Genomic DNA, 20,762 nt, shown 5'->3' with positions numbered 1-20,762 from the left:
CTTCCCCCACCCTTTTCTTTCCCCTTTATTTCTTTTTCTTCTCTTTTTTCCTTTTTTCTTCCTTTTTTCTTTTTTCTTTTTCTCTTTTCTTTCCTTCTTTCTCTCCTCTCTTTTTCTCCTTTTCCCAATACAACTTGTTTTGGCCACTCTACACTGAGCAAAATGACTAGAAGGAAAACCTCACCTCAAAAGAAAGAATCAGAAACAGTATTCTCTCCCACAGAGTTACAAAATCTGGATTACAATTCACTGTCAGAAAGCCCATTCAGAAGCACTATTATACAGCTACTGGTGGCTCTAGAAAAAAGCATAAAGGACTCAAGAGACTTCATGACTGCAGAATTTAGATCCAATCAGGCAGAAATTAAAAATCAATTGAATGAGATGCAATCCAAACTAGAAGTCCTAACAACGAGGGTTAACAAGGTGGAAGAACGAGTGAGTGACATAGAAGACAAGTTGATGGCAAAGAGGGAAACTGAGGAAAAAAGAGGCAAACAATTAAAAGACCATGAAGATAGATTAAGGGAAAAAAACGACAGCCTGAGGAAGAAAAACCTACGTTTAATTGGGGTACCCGAGTGCGCGGATAGGGACAGAGGGACAGAATATGTATTTGAACAAATCATAGCTGAAAACTTTCCTAATCTGGGAAGGGAAACAGGCATTCAGATCCAGGAAATAGAGAGATCCCCCCGAAAATCAATAAAAACCGTCCAACACCTCGACATTTAATAGTTAAGCTTGCAAATTCCAAAGATAAAGAGAAGATCCTTAAAGCAGCAAGAGACAAGAAATCCCTGACTTTTATGGGGAGGAATATTAGGGTAACAGCAGACCTCTCCACAGAGACCTGGCAGGCCAGAAAGGGCCGGCAGGATATATTCAGGGTCCTAAATGAGAAGCACATGCAACCAAGAATACTTTATCCATAAAGGCTCTCATTCAAAATGGAAGGAGAGATAAAGAGCTTCCAAGACAGGCAGGAACTGAAAGAATATGTGACCTCCAAACCAGCTCTGCAAGAAATTTTAAGGGGGACTCTTAAAATTCCCCTTTAAGAAGAAGTTCAGTGGAACAATCCACAAAAACAAGGACTGAATAGATATCATGATGACACTAAACTCATATTTTTCAAAAGTAACTCTGAATGTGAACGGGCTTAATGACCCCATCAAAAGGCGCAGGGTGTCAGAATGGATAAAAAAGCAGGACTATTTGATGTCTACAAGAGACTCATTTGAGACAGAAGGACTCCTACAGCCTGAAAATAAAAGGTTGGAGAACCATTTACCATTCAAATGGTCCTCAAAAGAAAGCAGGGGTAGCCATCCTTATATCACATAAACTAAAATTTACCCCGAAGACTGTAGTGAGAGATGAAGAGGGACATTATATCATACTTAAAGGATCTATCCAACAAGAGGACTTAATAATCCTCAATATATATGCCCTCAATGTGGGAGCTGCCAAATATTTAAATCAATTAATAACCAAAGTGAAGAAATACTTAGATAATAATACACTTATACTTGGTGACTTCAATCTAGCTCTTTTACCTTCGATAGGTCTTCTAAGCACAACATCTCCAAAGAAACGAGAGCTTTAAATGATACACTGGACCAGATGGATTTCACAGATATCTACAGAACTTTACATCCAAACTCAACTGAATATACATTCTTCTCACGTGCACATGGAACTTTCTCAAGAATAGACCACATACTGGGTCACAAATCAGGTATGAACCGATACCAAAAAATTGGGATCGTCCCCTGCATATTCTCAGACCATAATGCCTTGAAATTAGAACTACATCACAAAAAGAAGTTTGGAAGGACCTCAAATACGTGGAGGTTAACGACCATCCTGCTAAAACACGAAAGAGTCAACCAGGAAATTAAGGAAGAATTAAAAAGATTCATGGAAACTAATGAGAATGAAGATACAACCGGTCAAAATCTTTGGCATGCAGCAAAAGCAGTCCTAACGGGGAAATACATCGCAATACAAGCATCCATCCAAAAAGTGGAAAGAACTGAAATACAAAAGCTAACCTTACACCTAAAGGAGCTAGAGAAAAAACAGTATATGGACCCTACACCCAGCAGAAGAAGAGAGTTAAGATTTGAGCAGAACTCAACGAATTCGAGACCAGAAGAACTGTGGAACAGATCAACAGAACCAGGAGTTGGTTCTTCGAAAGAATTAATAAGATAGATAAACCATTAGCTAACCTTATTAAAAAGAAGAGAGACAAGATTCAAATTAATAAAATCATGAATGAGAAAGGAGAGATCACTACCAACACCAAGGAAATACAAACGGTTTTAAAAACATATTATGAACAGCTATACGCCAATAAATTAGGCAATCTAGAAGAAATGGACACATTCCTGGAAAGCCACAAACTACCAAAACTGGAACAGGAAGAAATAGAAAACCTGAACAGGCCAATAACCAGGGAGGAAATTGAAGCAGTCATCAAAAACCTCCCAAGACACAAGATTCCAGGGCCAGATGGCTTCCCAGGGGTATTCTATCAAACGTTTAAAGAAGAAACCATACCTATTCTACTAAAGCTGTTTGGAAAGATAGAAAGAGATGGAGTACTTCCAAACTCGTTCTATGAGGCCAGTATCAGCTTAATTCCAAAACCAGACAAAGACTCCACCTAAAAGGAGAATTATAGACCAATATCCCTGATGAACATGGATGCAAAAATTCTTGACAAGATACTAGCCAATAGTATTCAACAGTACATTAAGAAAATTATTCACCATGACCAAGTAGGATTTATCCCCGGGACATAAGGCTGGTTCAACACTCATAAAACAATCAATGTGATTCATCATATCAGCAAGAGAAAAACGAAGAACCATATGATCCTCTCATTAGATGCAGAGAAAGCATTTGACAAAATACAGCATCCATTCCTAGACCACTCTCTTTCACCATACACAAAGATAAACTCAAAATGGATGAAAGATCTACATGTGAGACAAGAGTCCATCAAAATCCTAGAGGAGAACACAGGCAACACCATCTTTGAACTCGGCCCCAGTAACTTCTTGCAAGATACATCCACGAAGGCAAAAGAAACAAAAGCAAAAATGAACTATTGGGACTTCATCAAGATAAGAAGCTTTTGCACAGCAAAGGATACAGTCAACAAAACTAAAAGACAATTTACAGAATGGGAGAAGATATTTGCAAATGACCTATCAGATAAAGGGCTAGTTTCCAAGATTTATAAAGAACTTATTAAACTCAACACCAAAGAAACAAACAATCCAATCATGAAATGGGCAAAAGACATGAACAGAAATAGGAAGGAACTACCCTATGACCCAGCAATTGCACTACTATGTGTTTATTCAAAGGATACAAAAATAGTGATTCAAAGGGACACATGCATCCCAATATTTATTGCAGCAGTAGAGCCAAAACATGTAAAGAGTCCAAATGTCCATTGACTGATGAATGGATAAAGAAGATGCATGTAGGGATCCCTGGGTTTTGCAGCGGTTTGGCGCCTGCCTTTGGCCCAGGCACGATCCTGGAGACCCGGGATCGAATCCCACGTCGGGCTCCCGGTGCATGGAGCCTGCTTCTCCCTCCGCCTATGTCTCTGCCTCTCTCTCTCTCTCTCTGTGTGACTATCATAAATAATAAATTAAAAAAAGAAGATGCATGTATATAAAATGGAATATCACTCATCCATTAAAAAGAATGAAATTGGATCACTTTTTACACTACAGACAGTAGTAAACTCAAAATGTATTTAACATCTAAATGTGAGAACTAAAACCATAAAAATCATAGAAGTGAGCAGAGTTACTAACTTCTGTGACATTGGCTGCAGAAACTTTTTTCTAGATACATCTCCTGAAGCAAGGGAATCAAAGAAAAAATAAGCTATTGGAACTTCATCAAAATGAAGAATTAATATTGTGAAAATGTCAATGTTACCCAGGGCAATTTACACGTTTAATGCAATCCCTATCAAAATACCATGGACTTTCTTCAGAGAGTTAGAACAAATTATTTTAAGATTTGTGTGGAATCAGAAAAGACCCCGAATAGCCAGGGGAGTTTTAAAAAAGAAAACCATATCTGGGGGCACCACAATGCCAGATTTCAGGTTGTACTACAAAGCTGTGGTCATCAAGACAGTGTGGTTCTGGCACAAAAACAGACACATAGATCAATGGAACAGAATAGAGAACCCAGAAGTGGACCGTGAACTTTATGGTCAACTAATATTCGATAAAGGAGGAAAGATTATCCACTGGAAGAAAGACAGTCTCTTCAATAAATGGTGCTGGAAAAATTGGACATCCACATGCAGAAGAATGAAACTAGACCATCAAAATGAAAAGCATGTGCAGAGTGAAGAAAATAATCAACTAAACTAAAAGTAACCTAGGAATGGGAAAAGATATTTGGAAATGATATATCCATTTAAGGGCTGTATCCAAAATATATAAAGAATGTATACAACTCAACACCCCTAGACAAATAATCCATTTAATAAATGGGCAGAAGACACGAACAGACATTTCTCCAGTGAAGACATCCAGGTGGCCAAAAGACACATGAGAAGGAGAAGGTGCACAACATCTCTTCCTATGAGAGGAATGCAAATCAAAATGATTAGAAGATATCTTCTCACACCTGTCAGACTGGCTAAGGTCAGCAACCTAAGATACAACAGGTGTTAGCCAGGATGTGAAGAATGGAAACACTCATGCACTGTTGGTGGGAATACAAAGTGGTGTAGCCAGTGTGGAAAACGATATAGAGGTTCCTCAAATGATAGAGGTTCCTCCTAAAGTTAAAAAGTATAACTACTGAATAATCTCGCAATCACAATAGTGGATATTCACCCAAAAATACAAAAATAGTAAGTCAAGGAATACATGCACTCCTATGTTTATAGCGGCATTATTTACAATGGCCAAATTGTGGAAGTAGCTCATGCGTCCATTTATTAATGAATAAAGAAGATGTGTTATACACATGCACACAGGAATATTATTTAGCCATGAAAAAAGAATGAAATATTGCCATTTGCAATGAAATGGCTGGATCTAGAGAGTACAATATTAAGTAAAATATGTAAAAGATAAATACCATACTATTTCACTCTTACGTTAAATTTAAGAAACAAAACAAATGAGCAAAAGGAAGGAGAGAGGGAGAGAAACCAAGAATCAGTCTCTTAATTATAAACAAAACAGCAGATGTTTACCAGAGTGGAGAGGTAGATGAATGGTTTAAGTAGATCATCAGGATTAGTGAGTGTGCTTTTTGTGATGAGCACTAGGTGTTGAATGGAACTGCTGAATTGTTGTATTTTACACCTGAAACTAATAAAACACTCTGTTGCCAAAAATAGGGGAAAAAAGAAAAAATACGATAACATACGGTGTCAGAAATCCAGAACTAAAAAATACCTCCAACATTCTTAAGAGCAGGTTTAGACAAGAGTATTAGATACATATTATCAATATGAAAATCATTGTCTAAATGTACTCCACATATTTTATCTCATTTATTTTCCATTTGTGTGACATCCTTATTTTTACAACTGAGAAAATATAGACTTAAGGTAAGTCATCTGGCAAAAGGCATTCAGCTAATAAATAGTGAGACCAGGTTTGGAATCCATATTTTACTGGCTCCCAAACTTTTTCACCTTTGTATGTTGACCTCTAAATGTAACTTGTCCAAATTTTGTTATTTTTTTATCTGAGTTTTACCTCATCAAATAGACTATAAGCCATGATTGAGTTCTCTTTCTCATTTTTACTATAATCCATAGAATAAGGTAGGGCACATAACAAACTTTAATTATGTTCTATTAAGTGGCCTGTAAACTTTGGTCATGTTCCTACTTTTTGTTGGACAAGGAACCGAAAATAATGAAGCATGATTATCTTAATGATAATAAAAATTATCAAATTTTATTCAAAATATGGCCAGGGAATAGACTACCACCACTTATTTGCAGATACAAATACTGAGTCCATAAAATTTTATTGAGCATCTACTAAGTGTAAGGCACAGTATAATTGACACTTACCAAGATAACTGTCCTATCTCCCACACTCTTGGCAGTGATTTTCAAGGTATTTAAGTGGGGGAATTTCCCTAAAGTATGGAAGCTTACACTTAAGACCATATTCATTCAGCATAATTAACTGCTTTCTGAAGTAAGCTACAAATTACATCAAAGTTATAAAGGTGCGCTAATGAAAGTCACTATGTGCTGGCTGGGGAGTGGTTTCTATCTAAACCTAAAGTTCAGACAATACACATGACTTTTCTTTAAGAATCATCCTACTGGTGTAACTGGATGACAGGCCCTGAGGAGGACACTTGATGGGATGAGCACTGGGTGTACTATGTTGCGAAATCGTACTTCAATAAAAAAAAAAGCTAATGAAGGCAGAAACATAAGATAAATTACAATTATACTTTTCTGTCTTTGTGTAAAGAATGTGTAGGTTAGAATAATTGAACTTTCAGGAACTTCAACCTTGAGATTTACAATCAGATGAAAGCAAAAAGACTAGGGACAGACATACCAAAAACAAAACATGATATAAATAGACAAGGAAGCAAGTCCTGCCAACCCAGAGACCTTCTTTTCCCTCCTTCTCTCCACTTACTTTTATTCTTTTTCTCTGACTTCAGCCTACCCTTCCTCCAGCCTCTTCCTTTCCAGATATTTTCTCTTATCCTTTCCCCTTCCTTCTCTTTCACCCATTTTCCCTTGAATATCTCTTTCACAGTTTTAGAAAGAAAGCTTTATGTTTATTGGGTCTGAATATATTGTTTTTCTTATGTCCATGTCATACTTAAGTCACACTGTTCAAAACTCAGCAGGATTCTGGAAAAATATGCAAAGGTCAAACTCTAATACTCCCTTGGAAATACACTCTCTAAAACTCAGAATTTACTCCCTCTTGGGCTTCAAAGTGGAGAAGATGAACCATACTCACTTTCTCTCTGAACTTCATAAAAAAGAGGAGAAGAAAGTCCCTGAGGGCCTAGTGGGAGGAGGCAAGAATGAATGACCAACATCATTTTGCTGGGGCTGGCAACAGCTCTCATCCAACGGCCTAGGGGATCACAGAAATATCTGCAGAGCTGATATAAATGGAGGACCTAGAGATCACTTTTCCTTTTCTTCCTTCTCCTCAGTCCTTCATACATGCATCAGGAGTACAGAAAACTAGCTGGATGCTTGGTCGGATGCCTGGAATAGGTCCTCCCTTAAGAAGAGCCACTGCACAAATGTCAGCTGGACAGTTTGCAGTAGTGTTATTTAAAAAGTACAAAGGAATCAACAAAACTTCTTATATTACAAAGGCAAACAATGAAAAACTGAGCCTTAAAGAGGGCCATCACTGGAGGTTGAACACACCTGGGCATCCTGCCTAAAGCTGGGTACTCTTGGCATCAGGGTTGGTTGTAAAATGGAATTGGGTGGCATAAAAGGAGAAAAGGGAGGCCATTCTGCTGGCATCCAGAATTTTCACTTTAGAGGAGATTAGGGGCAATAAGCTGGGTTGGAAAGGAGGTAGGGAGACTAAAAGACTTGTCTTGAAGTTGCAATTATATTGTAAGAGTACTGTGTTACAGATCATTTAAATATAAAATTTTAAGTGATCCCTTCACTTACACTTCTTACAAGATTAAGAAAATATCAATTAGCCACTTAAAATAATGTATTAATATTATTACTATTCTTATTCTATTTGCTATGGTTAAGGGGCACAGTCAAAAGTTATGGAGGTATCACCCCTTGGTACATAGAATTGGGGTGGAATGCTTAGTGGGGAGACTGAGGCATCCAAGGTAGCCAAACAACCAAACAAAGGATAAGAGTGTGAATAGTCAAATTCAAGGGGCGGGGAGGATGGCAGAGGAGTAGGGTCCCCAAGTCACCTGTCCCCACCAAGTTACCTAGATAACCTTCAAATCATCCTGAAAACCTACGAATTTGACCTGATATTTAAAGACAGAACAGCTGGAATGCTACAGAGAGAACAGTTTTCGCTTCTACCAACATAGGAAGGTGGAAAAAAAAAAAAGAATCAAGTGGGGGAGGGGCCCCGTAGGAGCCAGCTAAGGCCAGGTGGTGAGAGCCTCCGGGACAGGAAAGCCCAGTCCTGGAGAAGCGGGAACTTTAAAAGTCCACACCGGATTCTTCCCAGATGGAAAGGTGCTCAGCAGGGAAACCAGGCAGAACTGCAGGAGTTCCAAGTTCCCCAAGTAACTGATAGAGGAAGTGCGCCCCGGGGGAGAGCGCGTCACAGACTGTTGGCCAAGCTGGGTAAAGGGCTGGAGCGCACGCTAGGTGGGGCCTGGGGGAGAAGCTCAGGCAGCGGCTCCGGTGGAGGGGCCTGTGCCCTGCTGCCTGCAGGAGCTGCGGCAGCAGGAGCGTGATTCCAGCAGCACAGGCCCAAGATCCCAGGGCTCTGAGCAGACACAGCCCAGGATCCTGTGGTCCCCCTGGGACAGGCAGAGGCAGGGAGTGCACAGGACAGCAAGGACGCTCCTACCACTGGGCGTCCCCAAGCTGTGCAGAGCAGCACCCCATACCGAGGGTGCATCCAGGCCAGTGTGGACTGGGAGTCTGCATTAGTAACTGCAGGAGCTGACTCCAGAGGTGGAGAGATGGTCGCCCCCAGTGTTGTTTTTCCTCCTGGCGTCACCCTGTGCCAGGGATGAAGTGGGACCACTAGGGAACAGGGGCCTTACAGGATAAACAGCTCCCACTGAGCCGTGCACGGACCTGAGAATCAGGACAGCAGGGCCCTCCCCCAGAAGACCAGCTGGAAGGACAGGGGAAGAGCAAGTTCTTGGCCGAGCAGGGCTGGAAAGCTCCAGGGGAAGTCTAGGGATTTACAGAATATAGAACCAGAGAATACCCCTCCTTGATTTTATTTTTGTTTTTGTTTTTTTCCTTTTTCTTCCTTTTATCAATACAACTCGTTTTTAGCCACTCTGCACTGAGCAAAATGACTAGAAAGAACTCACCATGAAAGAAAGAATCAGAAACAGTACTCTCTCCCACAGAGTTACAGAATTTGGATTACAATTCGATGTCAGAAAGCCAATTCAGAAGCACAATTATAAAGCTACTGGGGGCGCTGAAAAAAAGCATAAACAAGTCAAGAGACTTCATGACTGCAGAATTTAAACCTAATTAGGCCAAAGTTAAAAATCAATTAAATTAGATGCAATCCAAACTGGAGGTCCTAATGACAAGGGTTAATGAGGTAGAAGAAAGAGTGAGTGACATGGAAGACAAGTTGATGGCAAGGAAGGAAGCTGAGGAAAAAAGAGAAAAACAATTAAAAGACCATGAGGAAAGGTTAAGGGAAATAAATGACAGCCTCAGAGGGAAAAATCTACGTTTAATTGGGGTTCCAGAAGGCGCCGAGAGGGACAGAGGAAAAGAAGGCATATTTGAACAAATCATAGCTGAGAACTTCCCTAAATTGGGGAGGGAAACAGGCATTCAGATCCAGGAGATAGAGAGATACCCTCATAAAATCAATAAAAACCGATCAACAATTCTACATTTAATAGTGAAACTTGCAAATTCCAAAGATAAAGAGAACATCCTTAAAGCAGCAAGAGACAAGAGATCCCTAACTTATATGGGGAGAAATATTAGATTAACGGCAGACCTCTCCACAGAGACCTGGCAGGCCAGAAAGGGCTGGAAGGATATATTCAGGGTCCTAAATGAGAACATGCAGCCAAGAATACTTTATCCAGCAGAGATCTCATTCAGAATAGGAGAGAGAAAGAGTTTCCAAAATAGGCAGAAATTGAAAGAATATGTGACCACCAAACCATCTCTGAGGGGAGTATTAAGGGGGGCTCTGTAAAAGAAAGAGGATGCCCAAAGAAATAATCCACAAAACAGGGACTGAATAGGTATTATAATGACACTAAATTCATTTCTTTCAATAGTAACTCTGAACGTGAATGTGCTTAATCATCAAATCAAAAGACACAGGGTTTCAGACCGGATAAAAAAACAAGACCCATCTATTTGCTGTCTACAAGAGACTCATTTTAGACCTAAGGACACCCACAGCCTGAAAATGAAAGTTTGGAGAACCATTTATCATTCAAATGGTCCTTGAAAGAAAGCAAGGGTAGCTATCCTCATATCAGATAAACTAAAGTTTATCCCAAAGACTGTAGTAAGAGATGAAGAGGGACACTATATCATACTTAAAGGATCTATCCAACAAGAGGACCTAACAATCATGAATATTTATGCCCCTAATGTGGGAGCTGCCAAGTATATCAATCAATTAATAACAAAGTAAAGACATACTTAGAAAATAATACACTAATACAATACACTGAACAAGTTGTACTGGAAAAAGTAAGGAAAAGGGGAAGAATAAAAGGGGGGAAACAAACAAGAAACAAAAAATAAGGAGGGGTATCCTTTGATTCTATATATTGTAAGTCCCTTGACTTCCCCTGGAGTATTTCAGGGCTGCTAGCTTAAGAACTTGCTCTTCCCCTGTCCTTCCAGCTGGTTCTCGGGGAGGGGCCTGCTGTGCTGATGTTCAGGTGTGTGCACCTGGGGGAGCTACCACCCCCTGCCAGGTGCACGGTTCAGTGAGAGGTGTTTATCCTGTGAAGTCCTTGCTCCCTGGCTATCCTGCTTATTAGTCCCAGGCACAAGGTGACACCAGGAGGAACAACAACAGTGGTGGTGCCCAGCTCTCCAGCCCTGGTGTCAGCTCCAGCAGTAACTACTGCAGTCTCCCAGTCCACAGGGGCCTGGATGCTCCGGGGCGAGGGTCGCTGTTCTGCACAGCTCCGGGGTGCCTAGCGGTAGGAGCGTCCTCGCTGTCCTGTGTCCTTCCGACCTCTGCCTGTCCCAAGGGGAGTGCCAGATCCTGAGCTGTGTCCCCTGTCGCCTTCTGCTCCAGGGCCTGCGTCATTGGCATCGTGCTCCTGGGCCACGCAGAGCCCTCTGCACGGAGCTGCCGCCTGAGCCACAACCTGGGCTTCTCCCGGGTTCCGCTGGGCACATGCTCCAGCCCCTTAGGGAGCTAGACCTGCGGTGTGTGGCGTGCTCTCCCCTGGGGCGCACTTCCTCTGTTAGTGACCCCGAGAACCTGGGGGCCCCACTGCCCCTCCTGGGATCCTGCCCAAGTTCCCTGTGAACACCTTTCTGTCCAGGAAGATTGGTAAAGTTCCTGCTTCTCCGCGACTGGGCTTTCCTGTCCTGGAGGCACTTGCCGCCAGGCCTTTGCCCTGCTCCTCTTGGGGGCGCCTCCTCCTTGGATGCTTTTTTATTTTTATTTTTTTCTGTCTTCCTACCTTGTTAGAAGCATGAACTCTTCTCATTGTAGGATTCCAGCTGTTCTCTTTAAATCTCAGGCTGAATTTGTAGGTTTTAAGGATGATTTGAAATTTATCTAGGCAAGTTGGTGACTTGGGGTTCCTACTCTTCTGCCATCTTGCCCCACCTCCTGTTTATCTTTCAATGTGAAATTTTCATTTTATTTATTTCTTTTTCCCTTTTCAAATAATCTATCAACTCTTTATGTCTTTTATTAACTCTCATTTAAAAAAATATTTTTGGCTTCCGTTCACGTTATTTGAATACATATACATATATGTTTTGTTTTCTTTACAATTTTGGGATTTAGTGTGTTTTAATACACAGACCAATATAAATTCATGGACAAGTAGATGACCCTTTTTTTGACAAATCCATGATATTATATTCTCTCTCTCTTCCCCCCTCTTTTCTTCCATTTTTTTTCTTTGGCCTTTTCTTTTGCTTTGTGACTTCATCAGATTTGTCTAGTGTGTATTTTGCTAGGGTTGCCACTGATAGTTTTTTATTCTGTTCACACACTCATGCATTCTTCTCTGGACAAAATGACTAGAAGGAGGAATTCATAAAAAGAAAGGAACCAGAGGTATACTCCCTGCCACAGATCAAGTTGATATGGATTTAAGTAAAATAGCAGAGATTTAATTGAAGACAATAATAATAAGATTACCGAGTGGGGCTTGAAGTAAAAGCATAAAAAACATTAAAAATCTTTTAGTGAAGAAATGAGATCTAATCGAGCTGAAGTAAAAAATACTGTGAGATGCAATCTAAATTGAATGCTATGGTAGCTAGGGTAAATGAGGCAGAAAGGGAGTAAATTACATAGAATAAAATTGATGGAAAGGAAGGAAGCTGAGGAAAATAGAGAAAAACGACTAATTGCCCATGAGGAGAGGCTTTGAGAAATCAGTGACACCACAAAAAGAACCAATATCAGAATTATGAGTGACTGAGGGTGAAAGGAGAGAGAGAGTGGACCAGAAGTTATATTTGAGCAAAAAATAGCTAGAACTTCCCTAACTTGAGGAAGGAAACAAGCATACAAGTCCAAGAAGTAGAGAGGACCCCTCCCAAAATAAAAAATAGACCAACACCCTGACATATAATATTGAAACTTGCAAATGTTAGAGATCAAGAGAAAATCCTGAAAGCAGCTCAAGACAAGAGATTCCTAAAATACAGAAGGAGAAATATTAGACTGACAGCAGACCTATTCACATAGACATGACTGGCCAGAAAAGGCTGGCATGATATATACAGGTTACTAAATGAGAAAAACATGCACCCATGAATATGTTAATCCAGCAAAACTACCATTCAGAATGGAAGGGAAGATACAGAGCTTCCAGGACAGACAGAAACTGAAAGAATATGTGACCAAGCCAGGCCTGAAGAAATATTAAGGGGGATCTTATAAATGAAGAGGGAGCCCAGAAGTAACATAGATAGAAACAGAGACAATCTACAGAAAAGGAGACTTTACAGGTAATATAATGGCACTAAATTCATATCTTTCAAAAGTTACTCTAAATGTAAATGGGCTAAATGTTCTAATCAAAAGACACAGGATACCAGATTATACAAAAAAGCAAGACCCATCCATATGCTGTCTACAAGAGACTCATTTTAGAAACTAAAGACACTCCCACACTGAACATGAGGGGGTGGAGAACTATTTACCCTGTGAATGGACCTCATAAGAAAGCTGGGGTAGCAATCCATACATAAAGCAAATTAGATTTTAAATGAAAGACTGTAGTAAGAGATGAAGAGGGACACTACATCATACTTAAACTGTCTATAAAGCAAGAAGATATAACAGTTATAAATATTTCTGCTACTAATGTGGGAGTAGCCAATTATATGAATCAATTAATAACAAGAAGTAAAGAAACAGATTGATAATAATACAAGGGGATTTCAATAGCCCACTCACAGCAATGTTTAGATCATCTAAGCAGAAGAACAAAAAAGAAACAAAGGCTTTGAATGACACACCAGACCAGATGGACTTTATAGATATACACAACATTCCATCCTAAAGCAACAGGATGCACATTCAGTTCAACTTCACATGGAACTTTCTCCAGAATAGATCACATACTGGGTCACAAATCAGGACTCAACTGATAAAAAAGATTGGTATTTTTTCCAGAATATTTTCAGACCACCAAGTTTTGAAACTTGAACTCAATCACAAGAGGAAATTTGGAAGGAATGCAAACACTTGGAAGTTAAACAGCATCCTACTACAGGATGAATGGGACAACCAGGAAATTAGAGTGGAATTTAAAAGAACATGCAAACTAATGAAAAGGAAAGCACAACTGTTCAAAACCATTGGAATACAGCAAAGGCGGTTGTTAGAGGGAAGTACATTTCAATATAAGCCTTTTTCAAAAAATTATAAAAATTTCAAATACACAAGCTAACCTATACCAAAAGGATCTGGAGAAAGAACAGCAAATAATGCCTAAACAGAGCAGAAGAAGAGAAATAATAAAAATTTGAGCAGAAATCAATGAAATGGAAATGAGAAGAACAGTAGAGTAAGTCAGCGAAACTAGGAGCTGGATCTCTGGAAGAATTAATAAGACATGAACTGCTAGCCAGACTTATTTTAATAAGAAGAAAGTACCCAAGTTAATAAAATTATGAATTAAAGAGGAGAGATCATGACCAACACAAGGAAATACAAATCACTTTAAGAACATATTATGAGCAACTATATGCCAACTAGTTAGGAAATATGGAAGAAATGGATGCATTACTGGAAACTTATAAACTTCTAAAACTAAAAAAGGAATACATAGAAAACCTGAAAAGACCAATAACTATAGAGGAAATTGAAAGAGTAATAAAAAACCTCCAAAAAAACCCAAGGGTCCAGGGCTGGATGGCTTCCCAGGGGAATTCTACCAAAAATTTAAAGAACAAATAGCTATTTTTCTGAAGGTATTTCAAAAAAGAAAAATGGAAGGAAAACTTTCAAACTCATTCTCTGAGGCCAGAATTACGTTCATCCCAAAACCAAACAAAGATCCCTCCAAAAAGTAGAATTAGAGACCAATATCCCTGAAGAATATGGATGCAAAGATTTTCATCAAGATACTAACCAATAGGATTTAACAGTACATTAAAAGTATTATTCACTAAAACCAAATGGGATTTTTTCCTGGGATGCAAGTCTGGTTCAACATTCAAAAATCAACCAACATGATAGATCGCATAAAAAAAAGAATGGATAAGAACCATATGACCCACTCAATTGATACAGAGAAAAGCATTTGACAAATAGAACATCCTTTCTTGATTAAAACTCTTCAAAGTGTAGGGATAGAGGGAACATTCCTCAGTATCTTAAAAGCCATCTAGGAAAAGCCCACATTGAATAGCATTCTCAATGGAGAAAAAATGAGAACCTTTCCTCTAGGGTCAGGAACACAACAGGGATGTCCACTCTCACCAGTTATTCAACATAGTACTAGAAGTCCTAGCCTCAGCAACCAGACAACAATAATAAATAAAAGGCATTCAAATTGGCCAAGAAGAAGTCAAATGTTCCCTCTTCACAGATAACATGATACTGTATAGAGAAAACCCAAAGATTGCTAGAACTCATAGAGCAATTCAGCAATGTGGCAGGATACAAAATCAATGCACAGAAAGCAGTGATATTTTTGTACACTAACAATGAGACTGAAGAAAGAGAAAGTAAGGAATTGATCCCATTTATAATTGCACTAAAAACCATAAGCACCTGGGGGTAAACCTAAACAAAGAGGTAAAGGATCTTTACAAACTACCAAACACTTCTGAAAGAAATTGAGGAAGACACAAAGAGATGGAAAAACGTTCCATGCTCATGGATTGGAAGAATAAATATTGTGAAAATGTATATGCTACCCAGAGCAATCTACAAACTCAATGCAATCCTTATCAAACTATCATTGACATTTTTCACAGAGCTGGAACAAATAATCCTAAAATTTGTATGGAACTGGAAAAGACCTCAAATATCCAGTGAAATATTTAAAAAGAAAATGAAAGCTGGGGGCATCACAATGCCTGACTTCAAGCTGTATTATGAAGCTATGATAATCAAGATAGCATGGTTCTGGGACAAAAACAGACACATAAATCAATGGAACAGAATAGAGAACCCAGAAATGACTCTCAACTCTGTGGTCAACTAATCTTCGATGAATTTGGAATGAATATCCAATGGAAAAAAAGACAGTTTCTTCAGTATATGGTGCTGGGAAATTGGACAGCCACATACAGAAAAATAAAACTGGAATCTTTTTTTACCTCAACTAGAGCAACTTCTTGTAAGCCAAGTTTCCAAATGCAAGAGAAAGGGAAAGAAAAATGAACTATTGGGACTTCATCGAGATAAAAACTTCTGCCCAGCAAAAGAAATAGTCAACAAAACTAAAAGGCAACTTATGGAATGGGAGAAGATATTTGCAAACAAAATATCAGATAAAGGGCTACTATCTAAGATCTATAAAGAATTTATCAAGCTCAATCCCCCAAACCCCAAATAATTCAATCAAGAAATGGGCAGAAGATATTAAGAGACATTTCTCCAAATAAGACATACAAATATTAAGCAGATATATGAAAACAATGTTCCATAGCACTTGGCATCGGGGAAATACAAATCAAAACCCCAATGAGAAACCACTTTACACCAGTTAGAATGGCGACAATTAACAAGATAGGAAACAACAAATATTGGCAAGGATTTGGAGAAAGGTTGGTGGGAATGCAAGCTGCTATAGTCACTCTGGAAAACTTTATGTAATTTCATCAAGAAGTTAAAAATAGAACTGTCTGTGACTCAGCAATTATACTGCTGGGTATTTACCCCAAAGATACAGATTTAGTGAAATGAAGGGGCACCTTCACCCCAATGTTCCTAGCAGCAATGTAGACAGTAGCCAAACTATGGATGGAGCCACAATGTCCTTTGGCAGATGATTGGATGAAGAAGATGTGAGATAGATAGATAAAATGGAATATTACTCAGCCATAAGAAAGGATGAATACCTACCATTTATATAGATGTGGATGGACCTGGAAGGTATTATGCTGAGTGAAATAAGTCAACTGGAGAAAGGCAATTATCATATGGTTTCACTCTATGCATTATATCAGAAATAGTACAAGGGACCATATGGGAAGAAGGGGAAAATCAATGGGGGAAATCAAAGAGGGAGACAAATCATGAGACACTCTTAACTCTGGGAAACAAACTGAGGGTTACTGCAGGGGAGGTGGATGGGTGGGGGGATGTGGTCAATGGGTGATGGGCATTAAACAGGGCAGGTGATGTGATGAGCACTGGGTGTTATATGCAACTCATATATTATTGAAAACTACATCTGAAACTGATGATGTACTTTATGTTGGCTAATTGAATTTAAATTTAAAAAGTATACTTGAGGAATAAATAGATTAGGAGAGGTAAAAGAATGGATCAGAGTGCTGGAAGAAAGAATATAGGAAAGCAACCAAGCTGAAAAGGAAAAAGAAAAAAAACGTACTAAGAAAAGTAAGAATAGTTTAAAGTAACAGAAATTTTATCAACTGTATTAGCATTTGCATTACATGGATCCAAGAAGAGATATAAAAAGAGACAGAAAATTTATTTGAATAAATAGTAGCTGAAAACTTCCCTACTCTGGATAAGGAAACATACATTCAGATACAGGAGACAAAAAAAGCCCCCAACAAAATCATCCCAAGGTGTTGCACTCCAAGAATATAATTAAAATGGCAAATGTAGTGATAGAGAATTTTAAAAGCAGCAAGAGAAAACAAAGGGTTACATATTAGGAAAACCACATAAGGCTATCAGCTGATTTTTCAACAGAAACTTTCTGGGACAGAATGCTGTGGTTTAATATATTTTAAGTCCTGGGGGAGAGAAAAAAAGCCTTTGACAAGAATATTTACCTAGCAATGTTATCATTTAGAATACAAGGAGAGAGAGTTTCCCAGATGAACAAAATTTAAAGAATTTCATCACCACTAATCTGCCTTAAAGGGATTAAATTAAATCCCCCTTTTATAGGGAAAAATGGCCATAAGTAGAATTAAGAAAATAATGAAAGGGAATTTTTTCCACAGGTAAATATAAACATAATAAAAGTAGATTAATCATTTATAACACCAAGTACAGGGGTTAATGTGCAAATGTAGTGAAATCAATTATGTTTATAAAAATCTGTCAAGGGACTCACAAAATAAAAGGGTGTAAAATATGACATGATATATATAGACATAGGTGGGGTGGAATAAAAATCGACTGCTTCAAAATGGATTTAACTTAAGCAACCATCAACCTAATATAGACTTCTAAAAGCATAAAGATATTATGTATGAGCCTAGTGGTCAACAATAGTAAAAATCTGATATGTAAAACATAAAGAGAAATGAATGAAAGCATATTACTAAGGAAAACCATCAAATCAGAAATGAGGAGAGGAAGAGAAGAAAAAAACCCAGAAGAGTACAAAAATAATGGTAAAACAAGTAACAAAAACGCAATAAGTACACATCTATCAATAATTTCTTTGAATGAATGAAATCATATGGTATGTCTTTCTTGACTGACTTATTTTGCTTATCATAATACTCTCTAGCTCCATTCATGTCATTTCAAATGGCAAGATTTCATTCTTTGTTATGGCTAGTAATATGGAATTTAAGAAACAAAGCAAAGAGAAAAGGAAAGACAGTGAGAGGCAATCCAAGAAATTGAGGGGATGTTGATTGGGGATGGGTTAAATAGCTGATGGGGATTAAGGAGTGAATTTATGATGAGCACCAGATGTTGTATGGAAGTGTTCAACTACTATATTTTACACCTGAAACTAATATTACACTGTATGTTAACAAAGTGGAATTTAAATTACTTAAAAAATAATATATTTGAGTGTATGTGGAGTAAATGTGACAACCAAAGACAAAGGGTGACTGAATGGATAAAAAGTTGACCTCTATACATGCTGCCTACAGTATACTCACATCAGACCTAAATACATAGGTGATTAAAAGTGAAGTGATGAAAAAACACCAGACAAATGGCAGCAGAAAGCAAGCTGCAGTAGTAATATTTATGTTGGATAAAATATGTATTAAAACAAGGACTGTAACAAAAGACAAAGATATTACATAATGATAAATGTATCATTTCAACAAAAGGATATAACAATTGCAAATATCTATGCACCTAACATAGAAGCACCTAAATACATATGGCAAATATTAACAAACATAAAGGGAGAAATTGACAATACAGTAATAGCATGGGTCTTTAACACATCATTTATATCAATGAGTACATCAACCAGACAAAATCAACAAAGAAATACTGCCTTTGAACAACACATTATACCAGGTGGTCTTAACACATTTATACAGAACATTATATCACCAAACAGAAGAGTACACAATATGTTCAACTCCACATGGAACATTCTTCAAACTAGATCATGTTAGGCCATAAAACAAGTCTCAATACATTTAAGAAGACTGAAATTATATCACACATTTTTTACCACAACAATATAAAACTAGAAGCCAATTACAAGGGAAAAAACTGGTAACAAAAACAAAAACGTGTGGATGATAAACAATATGATACTAAACAACCAATGACTTAATTGAGAAATCAGAGAGAAAATAAAAAATATAGGGATACAGATAAAATGCAAACATAAGGGTCTGAAATCTTTGGGACTGTACTGACAATAGTAAGAGGGAAATTTATAGTAGTACAGGTCTACTTCAAGAAACAAGAATCTTCTTAAATAAGCAATCTAATGTTACACCTAAAGGAATGAGAAAAAGAATAAACAATTCTCAAAGTTAGTAGAAGGCAAAAAATAGTAAAGAACAGAACAAAAATACATGGAATAGAAATTAAACAAAAACAATATAATAGATCAATGAAAGGTTGAGCTAGTTCTTTGAAAAAATAAGCAAAATTAATCAAACTCTATCCAGATTCATCAAAGAAAAAAAAGGGAGTGGATCCAAGTAAATAAAATAAAAAATGAAAGGGGAGAAGTAACAACCCACTGCACAGAAATACAAAGGATTACAAAAGACTACAAAGAATTAAATGCTACTTGAGCTAAGATGGTGGTATAGCAGGAGGATTCTAGTGTTGCCTAGTCCCTCAAACATAGATGCATAAGTATTATATCATTCTGTATACTCAAGAAATCAATATGAACACTGATAGAACATACTGCACAGATAAAGGAAGAGAAGAGGCCACTTCAAGATAGGTAGGAAGAGTGGAGACTTGGTTTAGGGGAAAATCGGATCTCAGATGTTGTGGATGTGAGGGAGCTTTGGCTCAAGAGAAAGGCAAGAGAGTGGAGCACACAGGGATACACACAAAGGGAGCACTTTCTCAAAGCCATTGACTGGTAGAATGAGAGGAGCTGAATTTTCTGAGTTTTTGCAACCAGAGGGGCACAAAGACTGGAGTTTTAGAGGTCCTCATGTTTGGTTGGGATAGAGACATGAGGATGCTGTCCTGCTCCTGGAGAAGAGATAGGCAAACAATCCTGGTGCAGACTGTATGATTTTAGGAGAGCTGGAGGAGCATGAGGAGAGACTGTTTGTACTTTATGAAGCACATCTGTGAGAGGTGGCATTATCTCTCTGGGGATAAAAGAACCAGCAAGCACAATTTCTTTCCCATGCTCTGCAGCATAGGTGCAGACACCTGCTGAGGGCCATTAAATTGTACACTGGCTGTTTAGCCTGTTTGCTCCAAATCCCACACCCTTGAACTCTGGCAAAACTGCTCTTCTGGGTCAAAGCAGCATTAGTCCAGTGAAAGGGATTATAAGGGAAAGGAGGGGAAAAGAGTGAGAAAAATTAGAGAGGGAAACAAAACATGAGAGACTCCTAACTCTGGGAAACAAACAAAGGATTGTGGAAGGGAAGGTGGGTGGGGGGTTGGGGTAACTTGGTGATGAGCACTGAGGAGGGCACTTGATGGGATGTGCACTGGGTGTTATACTATATGTTGGCAAATTGAACTTCAATAAAAACAAATATAACAAATAAAAAAGCTGCATCAGTCCAAGTGTGGCAAGACTCTTTCCCAGAGGCCCACCATAGATCCCTGCCACACTAGGTCCCTGAAGTTAGGAATTTTAAAAGTCAGCAGGCCTCGCTAAGGAAGAGACCAACATGCACCAACCCAGATAGTGTGAAATCAGTCATCTCAAAAACTACCTGTGAGGTACAAGGGGGAATTATTTGCTCCTCTAAAAGTGCTTCCCGGAGAGCAGCAAGAGTGGACTCCCCTATCAAGAGACAAAAGAGT

This window comes from Canis lupus, chromosome X (assembly GCF_011100685.1).
Source record: "Canis lupus familiaris isolate Mischka breed German Shepherd chromosome X, alternate assembly UU_Cfam_GSD_1.0, whole genome shotgun sequence".
In the NCBI taxonomy this organism is placed as follows: domain Eukaryota; kingdom Metazoa; phylum Chordata; class Mammalia; order Carnivora; family Canidae; genus Canis; species Canis lupus.
The sequence above is the reverse complement of the archived record's forward strand: the minus strand, read 5'-3'. Positions refer to the sequence as shown.